At 40.3% G+C, this 19,166-nt stretch overlaps 1 protein-coding gene across 1 annotated transcript in view; it reads right to left on the reverse strand.

Moving 5' to 3' along the window:
* STX3 (syntaxin 3) overlaps window positions 1-19,166 on the reverse strand; it is a 176,796-nt gene that overhangs the window by 24,158 nt on the left and 133,472 nt on the right. The window contains exon 11 of the transcript XR_014231359.1: window positions 9,232-9,437. The gene's annotated coding sequence lies outside the window, so the exon portion shown is untranslated. The remainder of the gene's footprint in view (window positions 1-9,231; window positions 9,438-19,166) is intronic.

A 19,166-nucleotide genomic window follows, 5' to 3' on the forward strand; every position in this document is an offset into this window, starting at 1 on the left:
AGGCAATATGGAGAAGGGCTTAGTCCTAGATTAGCAAAGCAGGTGGTAATTGTTAGGTCAAAAATGAGGGTGCTTTGATTACTAGTCCAACACCACCACCAAGTCCAAAATTAAATTAAAACCTTTTCAGTGTCCTCTGAACAGAACTTGTCCTGAATCAGGGGTATGCCTCTTCTTAGGTAATATTTGTAACTATTTCTAGAAGTGACCTGTTAATGATACCATATACATTTCATCACACCCATTCTCCAGGTGCCACCAAATATTTTCACTACCTACGATCTGTAAAAATGTATTAAACAGAAACCTCAATTAAATAGAGTTGGGAGACCCAGAAGGGGGAGCTCTCACGCCCTGGGATGATAAAAGCACAACAGGAAGAAGAAACAATCCTCTTCCTTCCTGGCAGGGACTCAGCCAGTGAAAAGCCATGGAGCCTTTTTCCTCCCTATTAAAGTGTTCTCCTGCCCTTGCTGTGCCAGGACTTGCACGTGGCTCTCCATGGTTCCAGACCCCAGATTACAACTCTCTGCTAGTCCCAAATAAACCCAGCTTTGCTGGAGGAATAGCTAGCAGTCTATTTGTTTTGGGTCAACATATCTAAATACTATAGACCAGCATAGAAGAAAAAAAAGATTTTTTTAGGCAGTGAACATAATAACAGAGTCAAATATCCCAGAGCAGAACAAATATTAGTCTCATACTACATTGGTTAGCTAGGGCTTTCATGACAAAGCACCATAGACTGGGTGGCTTAAAAACAGAAATTTATTTTCTCACAATTCTAAGAAGCTAGAAGCCTGAGATCAAGGTGTGGGCAGGGTTGGTTTCTCCTGAGGCCTCTCTCCTTGGCTTGTAGATGGCCATCTTCTCTCTGTGTCTTCACACGTGGACCTCTGTGCGTATGTGTCCCTGTCCTAATCTTCTCTTCTTATAAGGACACCAGACATAAAGGATTAGGGCCCATCCTAACAACCTCAGATAACCTTAATCAGCTCTTTAAAGACTCTATTTCCAAATACAGTCACATTCTGATCTACTGGGGGTTAGGACTTCAATATGCAATTTTGGAGGGACACCATTCAGGCCATAACAGTTCACCCTCTGGCCCCCCAAAACCATGTCCTTCTCACCTGCAAAATACAGTCACCCCATCCCAACATCCTCCCAAATCTTAACCCATTCCAACATCAATTCTTAAGGCCAAAATATTAACTAAACATCATCTAAATCAAGTATAGGTGAGACTTGAGGTATGATTCATCCTGGGGCAAAATTCCTCTCCAGATGTGATCCTGTGAAACCAGACAGGTTATCTCCTTCCAAAATACAAGGTAGAACAAGCATAGGATAGACATTCCCATCCCAAAAGGGAGAAATTGGAAAAGAGAAATTGGAAAGCAAGTCCAAAACCCAGCAGGGCAAATTCCATTAGATTTTAAGGCTCAAGAATAATCCTCTTTGGCTTCATGCTCTGCACTCCAGGCCCACAGGGGCAGCAGCCCCAGCCCATTGGCCCTGAGCCCTGTGGGCCTGTGGTGGCAGTGTCAGCCCTGCCAAACTCCAAACCACCTTCAGAGTTATTCTTTCCCTTTCCTTGAAGGAAAATGCATGTTCAGAGCTTATAGCTCTATTGCCCTATCCTGTAGAATCCCAGAATTCTGACATCAAAGTGTCAGAAAGATTGATTTTTCCTGGAAGCCTCTTCCCTTGGCTTGTAGATGATCATCTTCTCTGTGTCTCCTTACGTGGTCTTCTCTCTGTGCATGTCTACACCCTAATCTCCTTTTCTTTACAGATGCCAGTCATACTGGATTAAGACCAATTCACATGACCTCATTTTATATTAATTATCTCTTTAAAGACCCTATCTCCATAAAATCACACTTTGAGATACTAGGGGTTAGGACTTCAATACATGAATTTGGGGGGTGGCAGAATTCAGCCCATAACACATACTTAGGTTTGTCACATAACTCCAAGACAACTGCAGGAAAGACTAGGAAATGCAGCTTTCCTGTATGCCCAACGAGAACAAATGAGATTAATAAGTATATGACTAGTCTCTATCAAAGTAGGAGAGATAAAATGTTAAATATTTTATAAGACAAAACAAGATAAGCATTGACTATCTTTTGAATTATCCATAATATGATTCGACAAAGTAGGTTTTAACTATCTATTAGCACACCAATTTGAAAAGACAATCACATGGGTATACACACACACACACACACAATGGAATATTACTCAGCCATAAAAAAGAATGAAATAGTGCTATTTGCAGCAACATGGATGGACCTAGAGATTATCATACTAAATAAGCCAGACAGAGAAGGACAAATATCATATGATATCACTTATATGTGGAATTTTTTTAAAAAGATAACATGAACTTATTTACAAAACAGAATAGACCCATAGACATGGAAAACAAACTTATGGTTACCAAAGAGGAAAAGGAGGGAGGAGGGATAAATTAGGAGTTTGGGATTAACATATATACACCACTATATATAAAACAGATAACCAACAAGGACCTACTGTATAGCACAGGGAACTATACTCAATATTTTGTAATAACCTATAAGGGAAAAGAATCTGAAAAAGAATATATATATATATATATATATATATATATATATATATATATATATATATATACACACACATATACATATATATATATATATATATCTGAATCACTGTGCTGTACACCTAAAACTAACACAACATAAATCAGCTATACTTCATTAAAAAAAAAGATCACATCCAATTTTATCCATGGGTTTGATATAATGTGTCTTAAATTTTTTAAATATTTTTCAATTAAAACATTAAATAAAAATAATCAGCATCAGAAACCGATAGTTTTTTGACCGTTTGAATTCAGAGCATTCTATCCTGGTCAAATTTCTCCATTCGTGATGCCCAGTTTCACCCTTAATATAAATATGCATAAGGTGAGGATATACAGAAACTGGGGGTTGGCAAACTACAGCCCATGAGTAAAATTTTCCTGAAATACAGCCACGTTCATTCATTTACTTAAACTGCTTTTCACTATAACATCAGAGTTGAGTTGCTGTGAAAGAAACCACAAAGCCTAAAATTCTTATTACTTGGCTCTTTCCAGAAAAAGTTTGCTGACCCCTTGTCTTGATGAAGGAAGTGCTACTAAGCCAGTGTTTCAATGTTTTATTTTGTTTGGCACTCCAGTTTTTATTACCCATGCCATCAAAGAATATCACTTGGGTTGGGCAAGAGATATGCCTATATTTGTAAAATAAAAGGACACTGAGAACTCATGTTTATTCTCTGGAAGATCAGTGTTTGGAAAGAGTATACATGGCAGTTGAGACTCTGGAAATTAAATGCACTGAAATTATTGCTGCATGAACTCCCCCTAGAAAGTCTTTGTGTACTCTCACACATAGAAATATTCCAATATGAAGACTGCTGATGGAGATGAAATCCACTGATGGAAATGAGACTCCGTGACCTACCTTAGCACAGTGGTTAAGAAAATAGATTCTGGAAACAGATTACTGGATTTTCATTTCTATGGACTCTTACTATCTGTGTGACATTATGTAAGCTACCTAAACTGTGTACAAATCAATGCAAAATGGGACTATAAGAGTACCTCTCTCATAAGCTTATTGGAAGCACTAAATATGTTAATACAAATACATAATTAGAAAAGTATCTGGCACATAGTAAATGCTTAATATTAGTTATAATTATAATTGAATTTTTGTTTTTTTCTCTTGTCTACTGTTTTGTTCTACTATGTGTTGTAATTGTGGATCTCAGGAGACAGAACTCTGTTGATCATACCCTTTAGCATGGCCAACTAGCATCATTCATCTATGTAAAGACCCTCTTATTATTTTTTTCCTTAATTCAGCATCTCCAATTCCATATCCTACTATATAATGGTCACACTTAAAAATATTTACTATATGTCCTTCCATACTACTTTCCAAAATTTTTAACATATATGTACAAATATGAAAAATATATTTTAATGTACATTTCTAAATAGTTTGGTGCACTATATCTTACAGTTTTCTCTTGCATTTTTCATTTACCTTTCTGTGTTTGAGCTAAATGCATGTTTTTAAATCAAATCAAATGTATTCCTCTTTACTGTTGCATGGTATTCCCTACTATTCTTTTTTTTTTATTTTTTATTTTTTTTACTCTTTTTTTTTTTTTAACTTTGGGTTTATTTATTTATTTATTTATGGCTGTGTTGGGTCTTTGTTTCTGTGCGAGGGCTTTCTCTAGTTGCGGCAAGTGGGGGCCACTCTTCATCGCGGTGTGCGGGCCTCTCATTATCGCGGCCTCTCTTGTTGCGGAGCACAGGCTCCAGACGCGCAGGCTCAGTAATTGTGGCTCACGGGCCTAGTTGCTCCGCGGCATGTGGGATCTTCCCAGACCAGGGCTCGAACCCGTGTCCCCTGCATTAGCAGGCAGATTCCCAACCACTGTGCCACCAGGGAAGCCCCATTCCCTACTATTCTTTCCCACCTCACTGGGGTCCAGCAACTGTGATCTTTCCATTTTCTCAAGCACCCAAAACACCCTCTGTATTAGTTTCCTATGGCTAAATAACATATCACCATAAATTTGGCAACGTAAAGCAATACCACTCATTACCTCACAGTTCTATAGGTCATAAGTCCAAGCAGGCTCAACTGCATTCTCTGTTTAGGGTCCCATGAGGCCAAAATCAAGATGTCGGCCAGGCTGGGTTTTTATTTGCAGGATCTGGGTTTACATCTGCTTCCAGCCTCATTCAGGATGTTGACTGAATTCAGTTCCTTGGGGTTACCTGAGGTCCCTGTTTCCTTGCTGGCTCTCAGCCAGGGGTTTCTCAGCTCCTGAAAGCTGCCTATGTGTCCTCTCACCTGGCCCCTCCATCTTCAAACCAGCAAGAGGGCTGATCCTTCTCACATTTCCAAATCTCTCTAATGACTTCTGCCACCAGCTAGAGAAAACTCTCTGCCTTTAAAGGGCCTGTGTGATTAGATTAGTCCCACCCAGATAATCTCTATTTTGATTAACTCAAAATCAACTGAAAAAAAAAAAATCCCCTTTGCCCTATAAAGTAACATAATTACAGGAATAACATTTCAGCATATTCACAGCTTCTACCACACTAACAGAGAAGGAGTTACACAAGAGAGTGGGCCATTACAAGCCTCCACAACTCCCTAAACCTGAATCAAGAGCTATATGACAATTTAACGGTACTTTCATAGGCCTAAAGATGACAAAGTTCTAGAAACCCTCACATAGTACATTTTGCTTACATGTCCCACTAATCTGCAATTTTGAGCATACAATACTGAACTTTAGGAGGTTGAGCTAATAGGACATTCTCTAACGCTGTCCAAAATGTGGTTAACCACCACCATCTGAGCATGGCTTCGGCTGCTATAACACAGGAAGCAGCTGGCCCCTCACAACGTCCTGTTTCCTGAGTGGGCTTTGGCTCAGGGTTTGACCAAATGAAGGGCTTCCTCCTACTAGGGTGGCTGCTTCTCCTTGTTTCTGAGATGTGGACTAGTTCTATAGGCCAGAAAGGTATGACAATATAATTTCTGGATCTGTAAGTATCATGCAGCCATGAATATTATATACTATTGTTTTGTACATCTTCGTTCATTATTGCTTTTGAGATTTTATTGTATGATCACGCCACAAATTATGTATCCAGTCTTTGCCGAAGGACATTTAACTTGCCACCAGTTGCTAGTTTTCATAATGCTGCTATTTACATCCTTGTACACAGCTCCTCCTGCGTATGTATGAGTGTTCCTGGGCCTTCTAGGGTGCAGTTCCAAGGGAGTGGAAATGCTGGGGTGCATGAGCATGTATATGTGCACACACACAGAGTATACATTTCTACTGTTTCCTAGATAGTTAGCAGCTCCTCAATAAAGTTATTGTACTTGTTTATCCTCCCTCTAGAGTTTCTCCACACCCTCACCAACACTTGGTTTCAGGAAACAATATTTGCCAGTCTGGAAGGGGAAAAGGGTGCTTCTGGATTTTAATGAACTGTGTCATGATTACTAATGAGATTGCTTTTTATCACATTTCCTCTTTTGCATACTGCCTGTTGATGGCTTTTGTCCATTTTATATCAGAATTTGTTTTATTTTTCATTTTATATTGGAGTATAGTTGATTAACAATGTTGTGATAGTTCCAGGTGTACACCAAAGGGATTCCGTTATACATATACATACATCTATCCTTTTTCAAATTCTTTTCCCATTTATATTATTACAGCATATTGAGCAGAATTTGTTTTTCAATTGATTTGCATGACATTCTTTATATATTCAGGATACTAATCCTTGGGGATTTGCAAAGTATTATGTTATTTCTTAACAGTGTTTATGGCAACTTTGGGGACAGAAATGTTTAATTATTTTTTATTGTGATAAAAATATTTAACATGAGATCTACCCTCTTAAAAAGTGTGCCATACAATACTGTTAGCTATAGGCACAATGTTGTACAACAGAGCTCTAGAACTTACTCATCTTGCCTAACTGAAACTTTGTACCTGTTAAATAAAAACTCCTCATTTCCCCTCCCCCAGTCCTGGCAACCACCATTTAACTGTCTGCTTCTATGAGTTTGAATCTTTTAGTTAAACAAATATAACTCTTTCTCTTTTTTGTGTATCTATTATATATCTTTGGTTTCTGGTTACCATGAGGTTTATATAAAGCAACCTATATACATATATGCGATTATTTTAAGTTGCTCATCTCTTAATTTTAAATGCATTTTAACAATCCTTCATTTTTACTACCCTCTCCTCATGATTACTGTTTTTGACATCATACCTTACATTTTTTGTTTTGTGTGTCCCTTAACTGCTTATTTCAGATATCATTTTACTACTTTTGTCTTTTAACCTTCCTATTAGCTTTGTACATGGTTGATTTACTACCTGTATTGTATATTTACCTTTCCTGATGAGCTTTTTCCTTTCCTAATTTTCATGTTTCTAGTCATGGCCTCTTCTTTTTTGCTTAGAGAAGTCCCTTTAATATTTCTTATAAAGCTGGTTTGGTGATGCTGAACTCTTTTAGCTTTTGCTTGTCTGTAAATCTGAATGAGAGCCTTGCTGGGTAGAGTGTTCTTGGTTGTAGGCGTTTCCCTTTCATCGCTTTAACTATATCATGCCACTCCTTTCTGGCTTGCAGAGTTTCTGCTGAAAATTCAGCTGACAGCTTAGTGGGAGTTCCCTTGTATGTAACTCGTTGTTTTTCCCTTGCTGGTTTTAATATTCTCTTGTCTTTAATTTTTGCCATTTAATTACAATGTGTCTTGGTGTGGACCTCTTTGGATTAATCCTGTTTGGGACTCTCTGTGCTTTCTGGACTTGGGTGACTGTTTGCTTTGCCAGGTTAGGGAAGTTTACAGCTATTATGTCTTCAAATATGTTCTCAGACCTTTTTCTCTTTCTCCTCCTTCTGGAACCCCTATAATGTGAATGTTAGTACATTTGATGTTGGCCCAGAGTTTTCTTAAACTGTCCTCACTTCTTTTCATTCTTTTTTCTGTTCAGCATCAGTGATTTCCACTACTGTCTTCCAGCTTGCTGATCTGTTCCTCTGTATCATTTAATCTACTGTTGATTCCTTCTAGTGTATTTTTCATTTCAGTTATTGTATTCTTCATCTGTTTGTGTCTTCTTTATATTTTATAACTCTTCATTAAAAACTTCTCATTCTCACTCTGTTCACCCAGTCTTCTCCGGAGTTCTCTGAGCATCTTTATGATCATTACCTTGAACTCTTTATCTGTTAGATTGCCTATCTATCTCCATTTCACTTAGTTCTTCTTTGGGGGTTTTATCTTGCTCCTTCATTTGGAACGTGTTCATCTATCTCCTCATTTTGCCTAATTTGCTGTTTTTATTTTTATGTATATGGTAGGTTGATTACATTTCCCAGCCTTGAAGAAGTGGCCCTTTGTAGGCGATGTCCTATGTGTCCCAGCAGTGCACTCCCCCCTGGTCATCAGAGCTATATCCTCTAGGGATTCCCCCCCACCATGCAGGCTGTGTGGGTCCTTCTGTTGTGGTGGGCTATGAGTGGTCTTGTAGGCATGGCTGGTCCCAGGTCTGAGTGGTTGCCAGGGCCTGCCTGGAGGCTGCCATTTGCTGGTTGGCTGAGCTAGGTCATGAGAAGTCTGGCTATGAAAACCTGGGGGCCTCTGGGTTAGTGCTGGCTCACTGGTGGGCAGAGCCAGGTTCTGGGTTGGGTGGTTATGGGGCCAGGATTCCCAGATCTAGTCTCAGCCTGGTGATCTCCTGGTGGATGAGGCCAGTTCCTGACACAGCTGGCTGCAGGGTCCAAGGTGTCCTGAAGCTTGTGTCAGCCCACTGGTGAGTAGGGCTGAGATCCAGCAGGTCCCCAGACTGGTGCTGCCTACTGGTGGGCAGAGCTGTGTCCCAGACTCGCTGGCTGTAGGGCCCTGGGATATCCAGTCTAGTGCCTGCGTACTGGGCCAGGTCCTGGGCTCTGTGGTGGACAGAGCCATGTCCAGGGATAGCTGTGGGTTCAGGGGTCTTAAGGCAGCCTGCCTACTAGTGGATGGGGCTGTGTCCCCACCCAGCTAGTTGCTTAGCCTGAGGCATTCCAGTATTGGTGCCTACAGGCTGGTGGGCAGGGCGGGGCAGTCCTGAGGCTAATAAGCTAGAGGGAAGATTACAAAATGGTCCTTGCCAGCACCCGTGTCCATGTGATAGAACAAGCTTCCAAAAATGGCTGCCACCAGTGTCGATGTCCCCAGGGTGAGCTCCAGTTGCCTCCTGCCTCTCTAGGAGCCTCTTCAAGATCAGCAGGTGAGTCTGACCCAGGCTCCTTTCAAATTACTGCTTACCCTGGGTCCCAGAATGTGTGAGATCTTGTGAAAGCCCTTTAAAAGTGGAGTCTTTATTTCCCACAGCCTCTGGGTCTCCTAAAATCAAGCCCCACTGGTCTTCAAACCCAAGTGTTCTGGGGGGCTTGTCCTCCCAGTGCAGGACCCCCAGGCTGGGGAGCCTGATGTGGGGCTTAAACCCCTTGCTCCTTGGGGAGAACTCTGAAATTGTAATTATCCTTTTGTTTGTGGGTTGCCCATTCAGGGATATGGGTCTTGACTACACCACATCCTCCCCGCCTTCTACCTGTTTTGTTTCCTCCCCCCCTCCTACCTGTTTTGTTGTGGTTCCTTCTTTATATTTCTAGTTGTAGAGGATCTTTTCTGGTAGATTCCAGTCTTTCTCATCAATAGTTGCTCTGTAAATAGTTGTCATTTTTGGTGTGCCCATGAGAGGAGGTGAACTCAGGGTCTTCCTACTGTGCCATCCTGACTCAGCTCCTCAGGAGTGTAAATTTTTATTGAAGAGTAACAACTCCTCTGAAAGGAAAGGGAGAAAGAATCGATCAGGGGAAGTCATCAGACAAAGACTGAGACGTGACTGTATCTGTGCTGGTCCAACAAGGGATTCTAAAAGTTGCCCTTTAGAGGAGTCCCAGGTTGGGCAGCAATGGCTAGACCTTTGTTCCAATCTTGCTCAGGCATGGACTGGAACGCCCAAGAGAAGAGTATGATCTCTGCTCAAAGGCTAAAGGAGCAATGGAGTTAACAGCTGGAGGCTGTTCTGGGATGGGCAATGCATCTTTCCCTGAAAGGAAATATGAGCAGCACATCTGTGAATGCCACAAAGAACAAATTGGTTCAACCCTAAGTACAGTCCATAAACAAAGATATCTAAATAGATCTAAAGGCATGTATTTCCTTTTTCTCCCATTTTATCCAAAAAGGAGTTTCTAAAAATTGCCTTTGATTTGGTACTCAAAGAAAAATTTAACAGGCTAAGCCAAAAAGAGAGTGTAAAGAGATTGATTCTGCAAGATGGCTGAGGTAAGGAAACTTACAAGTAGCATTTCTTAATATTGTTCAATGGTCATGAAGCTTTATTGAAGTACCCTGTTTCTAAAGCATTTCGAGAACAGAAATTATATTTTTTAATTGTTTGTATTGGGACACTAACTGGGGTCATTTTAAATAAGAGTTTAACCCCTAAAACTTTGTTTAGAATTTTATAAACGAAACTAAGGTAAAATATCTTTCGATTCCAACATCAGTAGATACCTGGATCCTAAAAATAATATTATTAAGAGTACAAAATGGTGGTTTTGAGTGTGCAGATAACCCACAGTAAAGGGTAACTCAGAAGACTCCTAAAGTTAGGATTCAAAGTCTTCCTAAAAGAATTAAATGGCTGCGTAACAATATGTGTTTTTTTTGTTTGTTTGTTTGTTTGTTTTTTACAATATGTGTTTTGACGATTGAAATTGTCAAGTATCCATAACCATCCATACCACCATGCATATAATCCTATAAATGAATCATTGCTGTCTGAAAGACAGAGTTTGAAAGATAGAACATTCTGTCTCAAGATCTATACACAAACATATACTCTGCTTTTCTTAGAAACAATGAACACAGGATCTGCGCTCTCTGTTCTTGTCTTTTCAGGAATCTATGTACCATTGGCTCATTCCCCTGTGCATCAAATGATGGGCCCTCCCTTCCATGAGAGAGAAATCTGGCCATCCACTTGCATACTCTATGCAAGTTCCTATGCATACTCAGGAACTCTCTTCCTATAGCTGCTTAAGAACTGTGCATCAAACATGCATCAAAAATTAGTAGTATTCAGAGAGCTGTGATTCATTATGCTATAAGCCATCCCTCACTTTAAAAAATAACTTACTTCTAGTCAAAGAGGAAATTAGAAATATCTAGAGACAGGGACTTCCTTGGCGGTCTAGTGGTTAAGACTCCATGCTTCCACTGCAGGAACACAGGTTCAATCCCTGGTTGGGGAACTAAGATCCTGCATGCCACATGGCACAGCCAAAAAGAAAAAAAACCTAGAGACAAATGAAAACGAAAACATGACAATCCAAAATCCATGGGAGGATGCAGCAAAGCAGTTCTATGAGGTAAGTTTATAGTGATACAATCTTATCTCAGGACACAAGAAAAATCTCAAATAAACAACCTAACATTAGACCTAAAGCAACTAGGGAAAGAGAACAAACAAAACCCAAAGTTAGTAGAAGGAAAGAAATCGTGAAGATCAGAACAGAAATAAATGAAAGGTACAATCTCCCAAGACTGAACTAGGAAGAAATAGAAAATATGAACAGACCAATTACAAGTACTGAAATTGAATCTGTGATTTAAAAACTCCCAACAAACAAAAGTCCAGGATCAGATGGCTTCATAGGCGAATTCCATCAAATATTACAGAAGAGTTAACATCTATCCTTCTGAAACTATTCCAAAAATTGCAGAGGAAGGAATACTTCTGAACTCATTCTATGAGGCCACCATCATGCTGATACCAAAACCAGACAAAGATACAACAAGAAAAGCAAACTATAGGCCAATATCACTGATGAACACAGATGCAAAAATCCTCAACAAAGTACTAGCAAACTGAATCCAACAATACATTAAAAGGGTCATACACCATGAACAAGTGGGATTTATCCCAAGGATGCAAGGATTTTTTAATATCCACCAATCAATCAGTGTGATACACCACATTCACAAATTGAAGAATAAAAACCATATGATTACCTAAATAGATGCAGAATAAGCTTTTGGGCTTCCCTGGTGGCGCAGTGGTTAAGAATCCGCCTGCCAATGCAGGGGACACAGGTTCGAGCCCTGGTCCGGGAAGATCCCACATGCCGTGGAGCAACTAAGCCCATGCACCACAACTACTGAGCCTGCGCTCTACAGCCCGTGAGCCACAACTACTGAGCCCACGTGCTACAACTACTGAAGCCTGGGCGCCTAGAGCCCGTGCTCCGCAACAAAGACAAGCCACTGCAATGAGAAGCCCGCTCACTGCAACAAAGAGTAGCCCCTGCTCGCTGCAACTAGAGAAAGCCCACGTGCAGCAGTGAAGACCCAACATAGTCCAAAATAAATACATAAATAAATTTATATTAAAAAAAAAAAGAAAAAGCTTTTGATAAAATTCAACATCCATTTATGATAAAAACTCTCCAGAAAGTGGGCATAGAGGAAACATACCTCAACATAATAAAGGCCATATATGACAAACCCACAGCTAACACCACACTCAATGGTAAAAAGCTGAAAGCCTTTCCTCTAAGATCAGGAACAAGACAAGGATGTCCACTCTCACCACTTGTCTTGGAAGTCCTAGCCAAGACATGGAAGTAACCTAAATATCCATCGACAGATGAATGGATAAAGAAGATGTGGTACATATATACAATGGAATATTACTCAGCCATAAAAGAGAATGAAATAATGCCATTTGCAACAACAAGAATGGACCTAGAGAGTATCATATTAAGTGAGATAAGCCAGACAGAGAAAGACAAATATCATATGATATCACTTATTTGTGGAATCTAAGATACAAATGAACTTATATACAAAACAGAAATAGACTCACAGACATAGAAAACAAAGTTATGGTTACCAAAGGTGAAACGGGGTGGGAATAGCAATAAATTAGGAGTTTGGGATTAACATATACACACTACTATATATAAAATAGATCAGCAACAAGGACCTACTGTATAGCACAGGGAACTGTACTCAATATTTTATAATAACCTATAAAGGAAAAGAATCTGAAAAAAATTATATATATACATATGTGTGTGTGTGTGTGTGTGTGTGTGTGTGTGTGTGTGTGTGTATAACTGAATCACTTTGCTCTACACCTAAAACTAACACAACATTGTAAATCAACTATACTTCAATTAGAAAAATAAAACTAAAGAGCTATACAATGTGGGACTCACTAGGAAGTCTTACATATCTAATAAAACTCAAAAGTCTGTGTTTGGTTCCTTGGAATGTACTGCAAGACAGTTAAAAAGTGTCTATCTGCAGACACCTGACAGAACACAGAAATTTGAATGGAAGTTATTTCATACGTCATGAGAAGGTTTGCATATTTAAACTAAGAAGTTGATAACATTTGAGTGCTCTTTGAAATGACCTTCATGTCTGTTGACTCTCATTTACCTTTCAACCCACTGGGGGAAAAATTATCTTCATATTAAAGGGTCTAGGAAGTTCTATTCACTCAATGAAGCAGAAGTTATTGGATTCAGAGGATACATATGTAAGTTATACAGAGTTTTAAATAGAGCAAGAAAACAATGTTAGTTAACCAAAAAGGATTACTTTAGAACACTAATGTTACCATGTTTTTCAAACAATTTAGCTGGTAATAGATGTCCTCACCATTTGGGGACATTATTGCATGATTAAGGGTATTACTGTAGCTACTCATAACTTATATGAATGATTTGGGACACTGTTTCGTAATGTAAACATCTCATTATTATGATGAAAATGTATCAAGTCCAAAACACCTCTGCAAACACTAAGTGGTAATGATAGTACAGTTGTAGAAAAACACTTCCCAAGAATAAGTTTAGAATGGAAATTAGATATTATAAAATGCTGTGAAGAAGGACCCCAAAAAAGGTTAAGCTCAGAGATGCAAGATGAACACTGCTACAATACAGTTGGTCCTAAGTCAAACTATTGTTTGAATTTAGTATTTTGGGGTGACCTGGAAAAAGGCAACAGTAATACCAAAAGTCTTACTACAAGTATTTATTGTGCTTTAAATTTTTGACGTTCCTCCATTTCTGTCCACCAACACATCCATCTTGTCTTATTTTGTGGGGATAAAAATAAGTCTTTAATTAGTTTTGAAATACGAGATCTGCAGCAAGATTGTTTCCTGCCCTCATCCCACCTACAGTGAGGCTATGGCTAGAAATGCCTAGGGCACCACCTGGGGCCACTGAGAGCTTCCCACAGACATCTCCCCTTTCAGAACCAAGGTCATGTCTGGCCCACTATTGTGGTTTTTCTTAGGATTTCAAGATACCCTCAGCAATAACCATCAGGAAAGTTTGAAAGACAAGGGTTCTTACTCACAGGTCCTGGAGGGTACACAGCATATCTAGGGCCACATAATGAGGTCACAGGTAGAAAGGGAGCCCGGGCCTGGGGTTCTGCTTTTATTGGGGTCCAGGGTTGGGGACCTAGGTTTTTGCAGACACACCCTTTATTGATGAGTTTATAACATTAAGAGTAGGAATTAAAGAGGCCAAATGGTCAGTTATCTAAGTCAATGAGAGATGGGGCCCGACTCTATCTGGTGATGTGTTTTTTTGAGATAGCCATCTTTGAAGTGGATGCATCGGCAATCAAAAGCTTAAGAAGTCAGACACTTGCATTATAATCCAAAAAACTGTCAGGAGTTTATACTACAAAGATATACCTTATATAATGTAGAGCTAGCCTATGTAAGCTAAGTGGGTGAAACAAAACCAAAAGAAGAGTATTTCATGACACATGAAAATTATGTGAAATTCAAATTTCAGTGTCCATAAAAAAAAAGTGTTATTGAAACACAGACATGCTCATTCATTTGCATATTGCCTATTGCTACTTTTGAGCTACAATGACAGAATGGTTGCAATAGATATCATGATTTACAAGGCATGGCTCACAAAACCCAAAATATTTGCTATCTTCCCCTTTCCAGAAAAAGTTTGCCAACCCAACTGGAGTGTCCTGTATAGAGGATACCCCAAGTACATAAATGAAAACGGAAAACTCACTCTTCATCTCCTACTTTAGTAAATGCCCTCATTCTTAGTAGAAAACCTACTTTTCCCTCATTCTGCATTGTTTGAAAGCAAAATTAGTAGCATAGCACCTTATTACAAAGACAAATTCGGAACAAGTATTTGGACTTTATAAAAGCAAAAAGACAAAAGTGTGAGAAATGCATCCTACTCTTACCTGAATCTCAATCTCACAAGCCATGACAGGGTAAAAACAAAACAAAACAAAACAAAACAAAAAAACCCGCCTCAAATCAGTCTGCCAACTCATGGGTCACTGGACCCAAATATAATTCATTGCCTTATACACATTTTTGAGATTCAATCTCCTCTTCCATAACTAAGAAAGTAAAAGAAGTCACATTCTATCCCTGTTGAAATAGAAAAATATCATGTTGCAATTCTGATCCCCTTCCCCAAAAGTACTCAGGGAAACTCAGCACAGCCAGGTGGCAAGAATTAAGAACTATTCCAGTAAAGATGAGTGATCCCCACCCATCGGCACACAATTCTCATTCTTCACACCCTTACTTCTTTTCATCCATTAAACCCTCCCCCTTCCACCAAAAAATTGTACCCTGGAAAAAAGATTCCTTCCCCCTTTTCTGTGTCCATGGCTGAAAATTCCATACAGTGGATGCTCAGTACATGTCTGTTGAAGTGATGAAGCGGTACCCAAGATAGCATAGCCTAACATCAGAACTGAGACTAACACCGGGGTTGTTGGCTTGGTTCAACCTGAGCCCTTGTTTGGCTCCCTCTCTGACTTGTCCAGGATTGTGTATCTATTTGCCTACTTGACATGGCCACTTGTCCAGAATTCATCTTTCTCTGCAAACTGTTCATCATTAAGTGGCATCATAATCCACCTGACTACCCAGGTCCCAAATCCTAGACGTTATCTTTGATCCATTTCCTTTACTCCTTCACCCTCCATACCTAGTCCACCAACAACTCCTGGTCACTGTGCTTTTCAAAAAGATCCCAAGTCTGTCCACCTGTGTGGCCACATTGACTTCCTCTTTGTCCTTGGGTGGTGCCATGCTCTCTTCCATATCAGGGCTTTTTTTTTTTTTTTTTTTCATATCAGGGCTTTTGCATTTTGTGTTCCCTTAGCCTGGAATGCCCTTTCACTGAAGCACTGGTGGCTGGCATGCTCTCATCCTTTCTCAGCTTGGACATCACCCCCTTAGTAGGCCATCCCAGGGCATGCTGCTTCTAAGCCCTGCCCTTCCCCACCCAGTTTCCATTTTTACCCACCACTATCACTTTAAACTACTTGCTGCAATATGAAAGTATCAATTATTTGTTTATGTGTTTATTGTTTATCTTCTATGCCAGAAAGTCAGCTCCATGAGTTCCGTGGCCTTGTGTTTCCTGCCAACTGCATATCTCCTGGGACCTAAAGCAGGGTCTGGCATTGAACAGGTGCTCAAACATTGTTCATTAATATGTGGGAAAGAGAAGAGTTTGACAAGAAAGGAAAAATCACCCTTGTGTTTCCCCGTGTTCAGAGAAGAGAAATAAAAGGCGTACAATATCACTTTGAAGAAAAGGAAAAAACAAAAAGATTTTCTTGGTTAGTGAGTTGGTTCTTGAAGATGAAAATCTCTGCTGGAAGAAAAGACAGCCTCTCAAGCTAGACTGGAAATACCTCAAGGCTCAGACCTTTTCTTTGTACTCTAGATCTTCATTCTCTGCCCCGCTCCCCTGCAGCATAGACTAGGACCCTCCCCTGCCCACTCCACGAATACACAGGCACACACACAGGTGATCCTGGAGAGACAGCAGTGAGCAGTCCCAAAGAGAGATCTCAGTTCCCTGCCCAGGAATTCAACCTGTGTAGCCTGGATGAAAACCAGGAATCCTAGCCACTAGACCACCAGGGGCTAGAGGCTAGAAGCCAAGTTCCCCTGGCTCTTACCCCCATTGAAAGCAAGAGTGTTTCAAGGAGGCAAAAACTGTAAAAACAGGTCCAAAGTTTATTATTAGAGACACAGCATAACATCTGGGAGAGCACACAGAGAAACTTTAAGTCAGAAACAAGGCAGAAAGGATATGGGCGTCCTCTCTAATGAGGAGTGCAGTCCTTCCAGGTCTTTGTTTACATTTGGCCAATTATCTTGTTTCTTTTTCACACCTGACCCGTCCTAGGACTCTCCCCAACATACATGTGCAACTTTTTGCTAAGATGGATCCCACTGCAGAGGCCTATGGGTGCATGTCCACACTTATTATGGGGTGGCACCCCCTCCCCTTTTGTTCCCCAAGGAGCCTTCCCGTGCATGTGCAGACAGGGAAGTTTTCCTTGACCTCAGGAGTGGTCATCTTATCTCTTTATTCCAGCAGAGCTCAGCTTCTGCCACTACCTTTGTCCTTGGAGTGTCTGGGTGAGAACAAAGCTTCAATTTTGCTCCACTTGACAAACTCCCGCTGTCCAGCCCAGGGGCCCATCTATCTCCTACCTCACAGGGAAGAAAAACAAATACTGACTTCTCTGGGGACTTCACAACCAAACCAGACATCATGAGCTGCCTTCCCTGCAGATGGCACTGTTTCATAGGATTAGAAGGAGCCATGAGGGCCTTTTGGAGAAGAAAAAAGTCAGGGTGAACTTCCATTCGCTCATTTAACAAATCTTTGAGCATCTGTTCCAGCTGTTTGCTTGAATCTAAGATTCTTCCAACTTTAGATACACCATTATTTTATGGACCACTAAGATTAAAGAAGCTACCAATTAATCTGACACATTTCGGTACTTAATCTTGGAATCATTCTATGCAAATTAAAAGAGCTCTGTGGACATTTTTAATCATATCACTCACATGCTACATACAAAAACAAATGTAAACAAAGTAGCTGGTGAAAGTAAATCCTAAAATATTTTCATCATGAGTCTGCGTCTTCCAAATCGCTTCCTGGCTCAGAATCATCAGTCCCTGTTTTCTCACATAATTATCATGCTTTGAGCCATCACAAGCATGGATAATGCAATATCTCTTAAAAGAATGCTCCACTCTTATCTCCAGAATTGCCTGTCCATGGGTGACCCCTATTTCTCAAGTTTTCATGCTGACCCTCTCTGATCTTACCAGGAGGTGTCAACAGAAAATTTCAGATCAAATTCTTCATGTGCAAGTGATCGCAGCTACAGCACACCTGTCCGCCAGCCAACTGGAATGTCATTGATTATAAAGCCTCTAAAATTCGGATGTCTTATTATATGAAAAAAAAATGTGCTTGTTAGAATGAGTGAAATATGTTATATGCCAGGTTCTGTTCTAGGCACTGGAGACACAGAAGTGGGGGAAGGAATCTCCTGGAGCTGATACTATAATGAAAGGATACAGAGAATATGAAATAAATAAGTAAAATATATATCATATTAGATGGTGATAAACACTATAAAAGGTTTAGAGCTGTACATGGGATAAAATTTAAAATAATTTTCTCAGTCAAGGAAGGCCTCACTGTATAACTGAATCACCTTACTGTACACCAGAAACTAACACAACATTGTAAATCAACTATATGTCAACAAAAATTTATAAATAAATAAATAAAACTTCACAGCACAAAAACAAAAGGCCTCACTGAGAAAGTAACATTTAAGCAGAGACCTGAAGTTGTCAGGTGAGCCAGCCATAGAAGAATAGGGGGCAGTGAGAATTCCAGGCAGATCATCAAGGTGCCAAGGTCCTAAGGCAGGAGCATGCCTGGCCTATTCAACGAATGACAAGGAGGTCAAACAGCTAAAACAGAGTGAGGGCAGACATAGAGAACAGATGTGTGGTTGCCAAGGGAGAGGGGAGCAGGGGAGGGTTGGACTGGGAGTTTGGGATTAGCAGATGCAAACCATTATATACAGGATGGATAAACAACGAGGTCCTATTGCATAGCATAGGGAACTATATTCAATATACTGGAATAAGCCATAATGGAAAAGAATATGAAAAAGTATACATATGTGTAACTGAATCACTTTGCTGTGCAGCAGAAACGAACACAACATTGTAAATACTTCAATAAAATAAATTTTTAAAAAATAAAGTAGAGGGCTTCCCTGGTGGCGCAGTGGTTGGGAGTCTGCCTGCTAATGTGGGGGACACGGGTTCGAGCCCTGGTCTGGGAAGATCCCACATGCCGCGGAGCAACTAGGCCCGTGAGCCACAACTACTGAGCCTGCACGTCTGGAGCCTGTGCTCCGCAACAAGAGAGGCCGCGATAGTGAGAGGCCCGCGCACCTCTCACTGAAGGGTGGCCCCCGCTTGCCGCAACTAGAGAAAGCCCTCGCACAGAAACGAAGACCCAACACACCCAAAAATAAATAAATAAATTTATTTAAAAAAATAAATAAAGTAGAGTGAGGAGGATGGGGTAGCCTGGTAGGAGCTGAGTGCTGGCACTCCCTAGCCCTCTTCCCTGGAATATA

The sequence above is a fragment of the Balaenoptera borealis genome, assembly GCF_965194805.1.
Source record: "Balaenoptera borealis genome assembly, chromosome: 11".
NCBI classification, from domain to species: Eukaryota; Metazoa; Chordata; class Mammalia; order Artiodactyla; family Balaenopteridae; genus Balaenoptera; species Balaenoptera borealis.